General features: G+C 49.4%; 1 protein-coding gene across 1 annotated transcript in view; it reads right to left on the bottom strand.

Moving 5' to 3' along the window:
- The window catches only part of KIF4A (kinesin family member 4A), a 579,230-nt gene that overhangs the window by 424,576 nt on the left and 140,321 nt on the right, over positions 1–14,333 (bottom strand). The window lies entirely within an intron of this gene.

Genomic DNA, 14,333 nt, shown 5'->3' with positions numbered 1-14,333 from the left:
CCACTACGGACTATGAGAAATAGAATTATCGGTAAGTAAATTCTTATTTTCTCTAACGTCCTAGTGGAAGCTGGGGACTCCGAAAGGACCATGGGGATTATACCAAAGCTCCCAAACGGGCGGGAGAGTGCGGATGACTCTGCAGCACCGAATGAGAGAACTCCAGGTCCTCCTCAGCTAGGGTATCAAATTTGTAGAATTTAGCAAACGTGTTTGCCCCTGACCAAGTAGCAGCTCGGCAAAGTTGTAAAGCCGAGACCCCTCGGGCAGCCGCCCAAGATGAGCCCACTTTCCTTGTGGAATGGTCTTTTACAGATTTTGGCTGTGGCAGGCCTGCCACAGAATGTGCAAGCTGAATTGTACTACAAATCCAACGAGCAATAGTCTGCTTAGAAGCAGGAGCACCCAGCTTGTTGGGTGCATACAGGATAAACAGCGAGTCAGATTTTCTGACTCCAGCCGTCCTGGAAACATATATTTTCAGGGCCCTGACTACGTCCAGTAACTTGGAATCCTCCAAGTCCCTAGTAGCCGCAGGCACCACAATAGGCTGGTTTAAGTGAAATGCTGAAACCACCTTAGGGAGAAATTGAGGACGAGTCCTCAATTCTGTCCTATCCGTATGAAAAATTAGGTAAGGGCTTTTATAGGATAAAGCCGCCAATTCTGAAACACGCCTGGCTGAAGCCAGGGCTAACAGCATTACCACTTTCCATGTGAGATATTTTAAGTCCACAGTGGTGAGTGGTTCAAACCAATGTGATTTTAGGAACCCCAAAACTACATTGAGATCCCAAGGTGCCACTGGAGGCACAAAAGGAGGCTGTATATGCAGTACTCCCTTGACAAACGTCTGAACTTCAGGAACAGAAGCTAGTTCTTTTTGGAAGAATATTGACAGGGCCTAAATTTGAACCTTATTGGACCCTAATTTTAGGCCCAGTTGAAATTCCTCTGTAGGGGCCTTCCTGGCCTCGCACCACGCAACATATTTTCGCCAAATACGGTGATAATGTTGTACGGTCACATCCTTCCTGGCTTTGATCAGGGTAGGGATGACTTCATCCGGAATGCCTTTTTTCCGTCAGGATCCGGCGTTCAACCGCCATGCCGTCAAACGCAGCCGCGGTAAGTCTTGGAACAGACATGGTCCCTGCTGGAGCAGGTCCTTTCTTAGAGGTAGAGGCCACGGGTCTTCCGTGAGCATCTCTTGAATTTCCGGGTACCAAGTCCTTCTTGGCCAATCCGGAGCCACGAGTATAGTCTTTACTCCTCTCCTTCTTATGATTCTCAGTACTTTTGGTATGAGAGGAAGAGGAGGGAACACATACACTGACTGGTACACCCACGGTGTTACCAGAGCGTCCACAGCTATTGCCTGAGGGTCCCTTGACCTGGCGCAATATCTGTCCAGTTTTTTGTTGAGGCAGGACGCCATCATGTCCACCTTTGGTTTTTCCCAACGGTTCACAATCATGTGGAAGACTTCTGGGTGAAGTCCCCACTCCCCCGGGTGAAGATCGTGTCTGCTGAGGAAGTCTGCTTCCCAGTTGTCCACTCCCGGAATGAACACTGCTGACAGTGCTATCACATGATTTTCCACCCAGCGAAGAATCCTTGCCACTTCCGTCATTGCCCTCCTGCTTCTTGTGCCGCCCTGTCTGTTTACGTGGGCGACTGCCGTGACGTTGTCCGACTGGATCAACACCGGCTGACCCTGAAGCAGAGGTCTTGCCTGACTTAGGGCATTGTAAATGGCCCTGAGTTCCAGGATATTTATGTGAAGTGACGTTTCCATGCTTGACCACAAGCCCTGGAAATTTCTTCCCTGTGTGACTGCTCCCCAGCCCCTCAGGCTGGCATCCGTGGTCACCAGGAACCAATCCTGAATGCCGAATCTGCGTCCCTCTAGGAGATGAGCACTCTGTAACCACCACAGGAGAGACACCCTTGTCCTTGGAGACAGGGTTATCCGCTGATGCATTTGAAGATGCGATCCGGACCATTTGTCCAGCAGATCCCACTGAAAAGTTCTTGCGTGGAATCTGCCGAATGGAATCGCTTCGTAAGAAGCCACCATCTTTCCCAGGACCCTTGTGCATTGATGTACTGACACTTGGCCTGGTCTTAGGAGGTTCCTGACTAGGTCGGATAACTCCCTGGCTCTCTCTTCCGGGAGAAACACCTTTTTCTGTACTGTGTCCAGAATCATTCCTAGGAACAGCAGACGTGTCGTCGGAATCAGCTGCGATTTTGGAATATTTAGAATCCATCCGTGCTGTCGTAGTACTACTTGAGATAGTGCTACTCCGACCTCTAACTGTTCTCTGGACCTTGCCCTTATCAGGAGATCGTCCAAGTAAGGGATAATTAAGACGCCTTTTCTATGAAGAAGAATCATCATTTCGGCCATTACCTTGGTAAAGACCCGGGGTGCCGTGGACAATCCAAACGGCAGCGTCTGAAACTGATAGTGACAGTTCTGTACCACAAACCTGAGGTACCCTTGGTGAGAAGGGCAAATTGGGACATGGAGGTAAGCATCCTTGATGTCCAGAGACACCATATAGTCCCCTTCTTCCAGGTTCGCTATCACTGCTCTGAGTGACTCCATCTTGAACTTGAACCTTTTTATGTAAGTGTTCAAGGATTTCAGATTTAAAATTGGTCTCACCGAGCCGTCCGGCTTCGGTACCGCAAACAGCGTGGAATAATACCCCTTTCCCTGTTGTAGGAGGGGTACCTTGATTATCACTTGCTGGGAATACAACTTGTGAATGGCTTCCAATACCGCCTCCCTGTCGGGGGGAGACGTTGGTAAAGCAGACTTCAGGAACCGGCGAGGGGGAGACGTCTCGAATTCCAATTTGTACCCCTGAGATACTACCTGCAGGATCCAGGGGTCCACTTGCGAGTGAGCCCACTGCGCGCTGAAATTCTTGAGACGGGCCCCCACCGTCTTGCCTGAGTCCGCTTGTAAGGCCCCAGCGTCATGCTGAGGACTTGGCAGAAGCGGGGGAGGGCTTCTGTTCCTGGGAAGAGGCTGTCTGCTGCAGTCTTTTTCCCCTTCCTCTGCCCCGGGGCAGATATGAGTGGCCTTTTGCCCGCTTGCCCTTATGGGGACGAAAGGACTGAGCCTGAAAAGACGGTATCTTTTTCTGCTGTGAGGTGACTTGGGGTAAAAAGGTGGATTTCCCAGCCGTTGCCGTGGCCACCAGGTCCGATAGACCGACCCCAAATAACTCCTCCCCTTTATACGGCAATACTTCCATATGCCGTTTGGAATCCGCATCACCTGACCACTGTCGCGTCCATAACCCTCTTCTGGCAGAAATGGACATCGCACTTACTCTTGATGCCAGAGTGCAAATATCCCTCTGTGCATCACGCATATATAGAAATGCATCCTTTAAATGCTCTATAGTCAATAATATATTGTCCCTGTCCAGGGTATCAATATTTTCAGTCAGGGAATCCGACCAAGCCACCCCAGCACTGCACATCCAGGCTGAGGCGATTGCTGGTCGCAGTATAATACCAGTATGTGTGTATATACTTTTTAGGATATTTTCCAGCTTTCTATCAGCTGGTTCCTTGAGGGCGGCCGTATCAGGAGACGGTAACGCCACTTGTTTTGATAAGCGTGTGAGCGCCTTATCCACTCTAGGGGGTGTTTCCCAACGCGCCCTAACCTCTGGCGGGAAAGGGTATAATGCCAATAATTTTTTAGAAATTAGCAGTTTTTTTATCGGGGGAAACCCACGCTTCATCACACACCTCATTTAATTCATCTGATTCAGGAAAAACTACGGGTAGTTTTTTCACACCCCACATAATACCCTTTTTTGTGGTACTTGTAGTATCAGAAATGTTCAAAACCTCCTTCATTGCCGTGATCATGTAACGTGTGGCCCTACTGGAAAATACGTTTGTTTCCTCACCGTCTACACTGGAGTCAGTGTCCGTGTCAGTGTCTGTATCGACCTGAGGTAACGGGCGTTTTATAGCCCCTGACGGTGTTTGAGACGCCTGTACAGGTATTAACTGATTTGCCGGCTGTCTCATGTCACCAACAGTCTTTTGTAAAGTGCCGACACTATCACGTAATTCTTTCCATAAGACCATCCAGTCAGGTGTCGACTCCCTAGGGGGTGACATCACTAACACAGGCAATTGCTCCGCCTCCACACCATTTTCCTCCTCATACATGTCGACACAACGTACCGACACACAGCACACACACAGGGAATGCTCTGATAGAGGACAGGACCCCACTAGCCCTTTGGGGAGACAGAGGGAGAGTTTGCCAGCACACACCAGAGCGCTATATATATATATATATATACAGGGATAACCTTATATAAGTGTTTTTCCCTAATATAGCTGCTGTATATATTAAATATGCCAATTTAGTTCCCCCCCTCTCTTGTTTTACCCTGTTTCTGTAGTGCAGGACTGCAGGGGAGAGTCAGGGAGCCTTCCTCCAACGGAGCTGTGAGGAAAAAATGGCGCCAGTGTGCTGAGGAGATAGGCTCCGCCCCCTTCTCGGCAGCCTTTCTCCCGCTTTTTAATGGAAAAATTGGCAGGGGTTAAATGCATCCATATAGCCCAGGAGCTATATGTGATGTATTTTTTGCCAAAAAAATAAGAATTTACTTACCGATAATTCTATTTCTCATAGTCCGTAGTGGATGCTGGGGACTCCGAAAGGACCATGGGGAATAGCGGCTCCGCAGGAGACTGGGCACAAAGTAAAAGCTTTAGGACTAGCTGGTGTGCACTGGCTCCTCCCCCTATGACCCTCCTCCAAGCCTCAGTTAGGATACTGTGCCCGGACGAGCGTACACAATAAGGAAGGATTTTGAATCCCGGGTAAGACTCATTTCCAGCCACACCAATCACACCATACAACTTGTGATCTGAACCCAGTTAACAGCATGATAACAGAAGGAGCCTCTGAAAAGATGGCTCACAACAACAATAACCCGATTTTTGTAACAATAACTATGTACAAGTAATGCAGACAATCCGCACTTGGGATGGGCGCCCAGCATCCACTACGGACTACGAGAAATAGAATTATCGGTAAGTAAATTCTTATTTTCTCTGACGTCCTAGTGGATGCTGGGACTCCGTCAGGACCATGGGGATTATACCAAAGCTCCCAAACGGGCGGGAGAGTGCGGATGACTCTGCAGCACCGAATGAGAGAACTCCAGGTCCTCCTCAGCCAGGGTATCAAATTTGTAGAATTTTGCAAACGTGTTTGCTCCTGACCAAGTAGCAGCTCGGCAAAGTTGTAAAGCCGAGACCCCTCGGGCAGCCGCCCAAGATGAGCCCACCTTCCTTGTGAAATGGGCATTTACATATTTTGGCTGTGGCAGGCCTGCCACAGAATGTGCAAGCTGAATTGTACTACACATCCAACTAGCAATCGTCTGCTTAGAAGCAAGAGCACCCAGTTTGTTGGGTGCATACAGGATAACAGCAAGTCAGTTTTCCTGACTCCAGCCGTCCTGGAAACCTATATTTTCAGGGCCCTGACAACATCTAGCAACTTGGAGTCCTCCAAGTCCCTAATAGCCGCAGGTACCACAATAAACTGGTTCAGGTGAAACGCTGACACCACCTTAGGGAGAAACTGGGGACGAGTCCGCAGCTCTGCCCTGTCCGAATGGACAATCAGATATGGGCTTTTGTGAGACAAAGCCACCAATTCTGACACTCGCCTGGCCGAGGCCAGGGCCAACCGCATGGTCACTTTTCATGTGAGATATTTCAAATCCACAGATTTGAGCGGTTTAAAATGTGATTTGAGGAATCCCAGATTACGTTGAGATCCCACAGTGCCACTGGAGGCACAAAAGGGGGTTGTATATGCAGTACTCCCTTGACAAACTTCTGGACTTCAGGAAGTGAAGCCAATTCTTTCTGGAAGAAAATTGACAGGGCCGAAATTTGAACCTTAATGGACCCCAATTTGAGGCCCATAGACACTCCTGTTTGCAGGAAATGCAGGAATCGACCGAGTTGAAATTTCTTCGTGGGGCCTTCCTGGCCTCACACCACGCAACATATTTTCGCCACATGTGGTGATAATGTTGTGCGGTCACCTCCTTCCTGGCTTTGACTAGGGTAGGAATGACCTCTTCCGGAATGCCTTTTTCCCTTAGGATCCGGCGTTCCACCGCCATGCCGTCAAACGCAGCCGCGGTAAGTCTTGGAACAGACATGGTACTTGCTGAAGCAAGTCCCTTCTTAGCGGCAGAGGCCATGAGTCCTCTGTGAGCATTTCTTGAAGTTCCGGGTACCAAGTCCTTCTTGGGCAATCCGGAGCCACGAGAATAGTTCTTACTCCTCTACGTCTTATAATTCTCAGTACCTTGGGTATGAGAAGCAGAGGAGGAAACACATACACCGACTGGTACACCCACTGTGTTACCAGAACGTCCACAGCTATTGCCTGAGGGTCTCTTGACCTGGCGCAATACCTGTCCAGTTTTTTGTTCAGGCGGGACGCCATCATGTCCACCTTTGGTCTTTCCCAACGGTTCACAATCATGTGGAAGACTTCCCGATGAAGTCCCCACTCTCCCGGGTGGAGGTCGTGCCTGCTGAGGAAGTCTGCTTCCCAGTTGTCCACTCCCGGAATGAACACTGCTGACAGTGCTATCCCATGATTTTCCGCCCAGCGAAGAATCTTTGCAGTTTCTGCCATTTACCTCCTGCTTCTTGTGCCGCCCTGTCTGTTTACGTGGGCGACTGCCGTGATGTTGTACCACTGGATCAATACCGGCTGACCTTGAAGCAGAGGTCTTGCTAAGCTTAGAGCATTGTTTTATGTGGAGAGAAGTCTCCAGACTTGATCACACTCCCTGGAAATTTTTTCCCTGTGTGACTGCTCCCCAGCCTCTCCGGCTGGCATCCGTGGTCACCAGGACCCAGTCCTGAATGCCGAATCTGCGGCCCTTTAGTAGATGAGCACTCTGCAGCCACCGCAGAAGAAACACCCTTGTCCTTGGAGACAGGGTTATCCGCTGATGCATCTGAAGATGCGATCCGGACCATTTTTCCAGCAGATCCCACTGAAAAGTTCTTGCGTGAAATCTGCCGAATGGAATCGCTTCGTAAGAAGCCACCATTTTTCCCAGGACCCTTGTGCAATGATGCACTGACACTTTTCCTGGTTTTAGGAGGTTCCTGACTAGCTCGGATAACTCCCTTGCTTTCTTCTCCGGGAGAAACACCCTTTTCTGGACTGTGTCCAGAATCATCCCTAGGAACAGCAAATTGTCGTCGGAAACAGCTGCGGTTTTGGAATATTTAGAATCCACCCATGCTGTCGTAGAACTACTTGAGATAGTGCTACTCCGACCTCCAACTGTTCTCTGGACCTTGCCCTTATCAGGATATCGTCCATTTTCTTTGAAGAATCATCATTTCGGCCATTACCTTGGTAAAGACCCGGGGTGCCGTGGACAATCCAACCGGCATCGTCTGAAACTGATAGTGACAGTTCTGTACCACGAACCTGAGGTATCCTTGGTGAGAAGGGCAAATTGGGACATGGAGGAAGCATCCCTGATGTCCCGGGACACCATATAGTCCCCTTCTTCCTGGTTCGCTATCACTGCTCTGAGTGACTCCATCTTGATTTGAACCTTTGTATGTAAGTGTTCAAATATTTCAGATTTAGAATAGGTCTCACCGAGCCGTCTGGCTTCAGTACCACAATATAGTGTGGAATAATACCCCTTTCCTTGTTGTAGGAGGAGTACTTTGATTATCACCTGCTGGGAATACAGCTTGTGAATTGTTTCCAATACTGCCTCCCTGTCGGAGGGAGACGTTGGTAAAGCAGACTTCAGGAACCTGCGAGGGGGAGACGTCTCGAATTTCCAATCTGTACCCCTGGGATACAACTTGTAGGATCCAGGGGTCCTGTACGGCCCCAGCGTCATGCTGAGGACTTGGCAGAAGCGGTGGAGGGCTTCTGTTCTTGGGAATGGGCTGCCTGCTGCAGTCTTCTTCCCTTTCCTCTATCCCTGGGCAGATATGACTGGCCTTTTGCCCGCTTGCCCTTATGGGGACGAAAGGACTGAGGCTGAAAAGACGGTGTCTTTTTCTGCTTAGATGTGACTTAGGGTAAAAAAATAAGAATTTACTTACCGATAATTCTATTTCTCGGAGTCCGTAGTGGATGCTGGGGTTCCTGAAAGGACCATGGGGAATAGCGGCTCCGCAGGAGACAGGGCACAAAAGTAAAGCTTTTACAGGTCAGGTGGTGTGTACTGGCTCCTCCCCCTATGACCCTCCTCCAGACTCCAGTTAGGTACTGTGCCCGGACGAGCGTACACAATAAGGGAGGATTTTGAATCCCGGGTAAGACTCATACCAGCCACACCAATCACACCGTACAACTTGTGATCTAAACCCAGTTAACAGTATGATAACAGAGGAGCCTCTGAAAGATGGCTTCCTAAACAATAACCCGAATTAGTTAACAATAACTATGTACAAGTATTGCAGATAATCCGCACTTGGGATGGGCGCCCAGCATCCACTACGGACTCCGAGAAATAGAATTATCGGTAAGTAAATTCTTATTTTCTCTATCGTCCTAAGTGGATGCTGGGGTTCCTGAAAGGACCATGGGGATTATACCAAAGCTCCCAAACGGGCGGGAGAGTGCGGATGACTCTGCAGCACCGAATGAGAGAACTCCAGGTCCTCCTTTGCCAGGGTATCAAATTTGCAAAAATTTACAAACGTGTTCTCCCCTGACCACGTAGCTGCTCGGCAGAGTTGTAATGCCGAGACCCCTCGGGCAGCCGCCCAAGATGAGCCCACCTTCCTTGCGGAATGGGCCTTAACAGATTTAGGCTGTGGCAGGCCTGCCACAGAATGTACAAGTTGAATTTTGTTACAAATCCAACGAGCAATCGACTGCTTAGAAGCAGGTGCACCCAACTTGTTGGGTGCATACAGTATAAATAGCGAGTCAGATTTTCTGACTCCAGCCGTCCTTTAAATGTATATTTTTAAGGCTCTGACAACGTCCAACAACTTGGAGTCCTTCAAGTCGTCTGTAGCCGCAGGCACTACAATAGGCTGGTTCAGGTGAAACGCTGATACCACCTTAGGGAGAAAATGCGGACGCGTCCGCAGCTCTGCCCTATGTCGAATGGAAAATTAAATAAGTGCTTTTATAAAACAAAGCCGCCAGTTCAGATACTCTCCCGGCCGAAGCCAGGGCCAGTAACATAGTCACTTTCCATGTGAGATATTTCAAATCCACATTCTTTAGTGGTTCAAACCAATTGGATTTGAGGAAATCTAAAACTACATTTAGATCCCACGGTGCCACCTTAGGCACCACAGGAGGCTGTATATGCAGTACTCCTTTGATAAAAATCTGGACCTCAGGGACCGAGGCCAATTCTTTTTGGAAGAATATTGATAGGGCCGAAATTTGAACCTTAATAGATCCCAATTTGAGACCCATAGACAATCCTGATTGCAGGAAATGTAGAAAAACGACCCAGTTGAAATTCCTCCATCGGAGCACTCCGCTGCTCGCACCACGCAACATATTTTCGCCCAATACGGCGATAATGCTTCGCGGTGACTTCCTACCTTGCCTTTATCAAGGTAGGAATGACTTCTTCTGGAATGCCTTTTCCTTTTAGGATCTGGCATTCAAACGCCATGCCGTCAAACGCAGCCGCGGTAAGTCTTGAAAAAGACAAGGACCCTGCTGAAGCAGGTCCCTTCTCAGAAGTAGAGGCCACGGATCGTCCGTGACCATCTCTTGAAGTTCCGGGTACCAAGTCCTTCTTGGCCAATCCGGAGCCACTAGTCTTACTCCTCTTTGCCGTATAATCCTCAATACCTTTGGTATGAGAGGCAGAGGAGGAAACACATATACCGACTGGTACACCCAAGGTGTTACCAGCGCGTCCACAGCAATTGCCTGCGGATCTCTTGACCTGGCGCAATACCTGTCCAGTGTTTTGTTGAGGCGAGACGCCATCATGTCCACCATTGGTTTTACCCAACGGTTTAATAGCATGTGGAAAACTTCTGGATGAAGTCCCCACTCTCCCGGGTGAAGGTCGTGTCTGCTGAGGAAGTCTGCTTCCCAGTTGTCCACGCCCGGGATGAATACTGCTGACAGTGCTATCACGTGATTCTCCGCCCAGCGAAGGATCCTGGCAGCTTCTGCCCTTGCCCTCCTGCTTCTTGTGCCGCCCTGTCTGTTTACATGGGCGACTGCCGTGATGCTGTCCGACTGGATCAACACCGGTCTTCCTTGAAGCAGAGGTTCCGCCTGGCTTAGAGCATTGTAGATTGCTCTTAGTTCCAGAATGCTTATGTGAAGAGACTTTTTCAGGCTCGACCACACTCCCTGGAAATTTTTTCCCTGTGTGACTGCTCCCCAGCCTCTCAGGCTGGCATCCGTGGTCACCAGGATCCAATCCTGCATGCCGAATCTGCGGCCCTCCAATAGATGAGCCTCCTGCAACCACCACAGAAGGGATACCCTTGTCCTCGGCGACAGGGTTATCCGCAGGTGCATCTGAAGATGCGACCCTGACCATTTGTCCAGCAGATCCCTTTGCATGGAATCTGCCGAAAGGGATTGCTTCGTAAGAAGCTACCATTTTTTCCCAGGACTCTTGTGCATTGATGTACAGACACCTTTCCTGGTTTTAGGAGGTTCCTGACCAGGTCAGATAACTCCTTGGCTTTTTCTTCGGGAAGAAAAACCTTTTTCTGAACTGTGTCCAGAATCATCCCCAGGAACAGCAGACGAGTTGTCGGCATTAATTGGGATTTTGGAATATTCAGAATCCATCCGTGCTGCTTTAGCACCTCTTGAGATAGTGCTAAACCCATCTCTAGCTGTTCTCTGGACCTTGCCCTTATTAGGAGATCGTCCAAGTATGGGATAATTAATACGCCTTTTCTTCGAAGAAGAAATATTATCTCGGCCATTACCTTTGTAAAGACCCGAGGTGCCGTGGACAAACCAAACGGCAGCGTCTGAAACTGATAGTGACAGTTTTGTACAACGAACCTGAGGTACCCCTGGTGTGAGGGGTAATTGGAACGTGGAGATACGCATCCTTGATGTCCAAGGATACCATAAAGTCCCCTTCTTCCAGGTTCGCTATCACTGCTCTGAGTGACTCCATCTTGAACTTGAACTTCTTTATGTACAGGTTCAAGGACTTCAGATTTAGAATAGGCCTTACCGAGCCATCCGGCTTCGGTACCACAAAAAGAGTGGAATAATACCCCTTCCCTTGTTGTAGAAGAGGTACCTTGACTATCACCTGCTGAGAATACAGCTTGTGAATGGCTTCCAAAACCGTCTCCCTTTCTGAGGGGGACGTTGGTAAAGCAGACTTCAGGAAACGGCGAGGTGGCTCTGTCTCTAATTTCAACCTGTACCCCTGAGATATTATCTGCAGGATCCAGGGATTTACCTGCGAGTGAGCCCACTGCGCGCTGTAATTCTTGAGACGACCGCCTACCGCCCCCGAGTCCGCTTGCGAAGCCCCAGCGTCATGCTGAGGCTTTTGTAGAAGCCGGGGAGGGCTTCTGTTCCTGGGAAGGAGCTGCCTGTTGCTGTCTCTTCCCTCGTCCTCTGCCTCGTGGCAGATATGAATAGCCCTTTGCTCTCTTATTTTTAAAGGAACGAAAGGGCTGCGGTTGAAAGGTCGGTGCCTTTTTCTGTTGGAGAGTGACTTGAGGTAGAAAGGTGGATTTCCCGGCCGTAGCCGTGGCCACCAAATCCGATAGACCGACCCCAAATAACTCCTCTACGCATCGCCTGTCCACTGTCGTGTCCATAAAGCTCTTCTGGCCGAAATGGACATAGCACTTACCCGTGATGCCAGTGTGCAGATATCTCTCTGTGCATCACGCATATAAAGAAATGCATCCTTTATTTGTTCTAACGACAGTAAAATATTGTCCCTGTCCAGGGTATCAATATTTTCGATCAGGGACTCTGACCAAACTACCCCAGCACTGCACATCCAGGCAGTCGCAATAGTTGGTCGTAGTATAACACCTGCATGTGTGTATATACCTTTTTGGATATTTTCCATCCTCCTATCTGATGGATCTTTAAGTGCGGCCGTCTCAGGAGAGGGTAACGCCACTTGTTTTGATAAGCGTGTTAGCGCTTTGTCCACCCTAGGAGGTGTTTCCCAGCGCTCCCTAACCTCTGGCGGGAAAGGGTATAAAGCCAATAACTTCTTTGAAATTAGCAGTTTTTTATCTGGGCACCCCACGCTTCATCACACACGTCATTTAATTCTTCTGATTCGGTAAAAACTACTGGTAGTTTTTTCACACCCCACATAATACCCTGTTTAGTGGTACCTGTAGTATCAGCTAAATGTAACATCTCCTTTATTGCCAAAATCATATAACGTGTGGCCCTACTGGAAAATACGGTTGATTCGTCACCTTCACCACCGGAATCAGTGCCTGTGTCTGGGTCTGTGTCGACCGACTGAGGCAAGGGGCGTTTTACAGCCCCTGACGGTGTTTGAGGCGCCTGGACAGGCACTAATTGAGTGTCCGGCCGCCTCATGTCGGCAAACGACTGCTTAAGCGAGTTGACGCTATCCCGTAATTCCACAAATAAGGCATCCATTCTGGTGTCGACCCCCTAGGAGGTGACATCCTCATATTTGGCAATTGCTCCGCCTCCACACCAATAACGTCCTCATACATGTCGACACACACGTACCGACACACAGCAGACACACAGGGAATGCTCTATACGAAGACAGGACCCACTAGCCCTTTGGGGAGACAGAGGGAGAGTCTGCCAGCACACACCAAAAAGCGCTATATATGACAGGGATAGCCTTATGATTAAGTGCTCCCTTATAGCTGCTTTTATATTAATATATAGCCATTTATTTTGCCCCCCCTCTCTGTTATACCCTGTTTCTGTAGTGCAGTGCAGGGGAGAGACCTGGGAGCCTTCCTGACCAGCGGAGCTGTGACAGAAAATGGCGCCGTGTGCTGAGGAGATAGGCCCCGCCCCTTTTCCGGCGGGCTCGTCTCCCGCTATTTAGTACATTTAGGCAGGGGTAAATATCTCCATATAGCCTCTGGGGCTATATGTGAGGTATTTTTAGCCTTTTTAAAGGTTTTCATTTGCCTCCCAGGGCGCCCCCCCCCCAGCGCCCTGCACCCTCAGTGACTGCCGTGTGAAGTGTGCTGAGAGGAAAATGGCGCACAGCTGCAGTGCTGTGCGCTACCTTAAGAAGACTGCAGGAGTCTTCAGCCGCCGATTCTGGACCTTTTCTTGCTTCAGCATCTGTGAGGGGGCCGGCGGCGTGGCTCCGGTGACCATCCAGGCTGTACCTGTGATCGTCCCTCTGGAGCTTCATGTCCAGTAGCCAAGAAGCCAATCCATCCTGCACGCAGGTGAGTTCACTTCTTCTCCCCTCTGTCCCTCGTTGCAGTGATCCTGTTGCCAGCAGGAATCACTGTAAAATAAAAAACCTAAGCTAAACTCTCTAAGCAGCTCTTTATGAGAGCCACCTAGATTGCACCCTTCTCGGCCGGGCACAAAAATCTAACTGGAGTCTGGAGGAGGGTCATAGGGGGAGGAGCCAGTACACACCACCTGACCTGTAAAAGCTTTACTTTTGTGCCCTGTCTCCTGCGGAGCCGCTATTCCCCATGGTCCTTTCAGGAACCCCAGCATCCACTTAGGACGATAGAGAAAGGTGGATTTTCCAGCTGTTGCCGTGGCCACCAGGTCCGATGGACCGACCCCAAATAACTATTCCCCTTTATACGGCAATTGCCGTTTGGAATCTGCATCACCTGACCACTGTCGTGTCCATAAACATCTTCTGGCAGATATGGACATCGCACTTACTCTTGATGCCAGAGTGCAAATATCTCTCTGTGCTCTATAGTCAATAAAATACTGTCCCTGTCAAGGGTATCAATATTTTCAGTCAGGGAATCCGACCAAGCCACCCCAGCGCTGCACATCCAGGCTGAGGCGATAGCTGGTCGCAGTATAACACCAGTATGTGTGTATATACTTTTTAGGATATTTTCCAGCCTCCTATCAGCTGGTTCCTTGAGGGCGGCCGTATCTGGAGACGGTAACGCCACTTGTTTTGATAAGCGTGTGAGCGCCTTATCCACCCTAAGGGGTGTTTTCCAACGCGCCCTAACTTCTGGCGGGAAAGGGTATACCGCCAATAATTTTCTATCGGGGGAAACCCACGCATCATCACACACTTCATTTAATTTATCTGATTCAGGAAAAACTACATGTAGTT

Source organism: Pseudophryne corroboree, chromosome 8 (assembly GCF_028390025.1).
Source record: "Pseudophryne corroboree isolate aPseCor3 chromosome 8, aPseCor3.hap2, whole genome shotgun sequence".
NCBI classification, from domain to species: Eukaryota; Metazoa; Chordata; class Amphibia; order Anura; family Myobatrachidae; genus Pseudophryne; species Pseudophryne corroboree.
The sequence above is the reverse complement of the archived record's forward strand: the minus strand, read 5'-3'. Positions and strand labels throughout refer to the sequence as shown.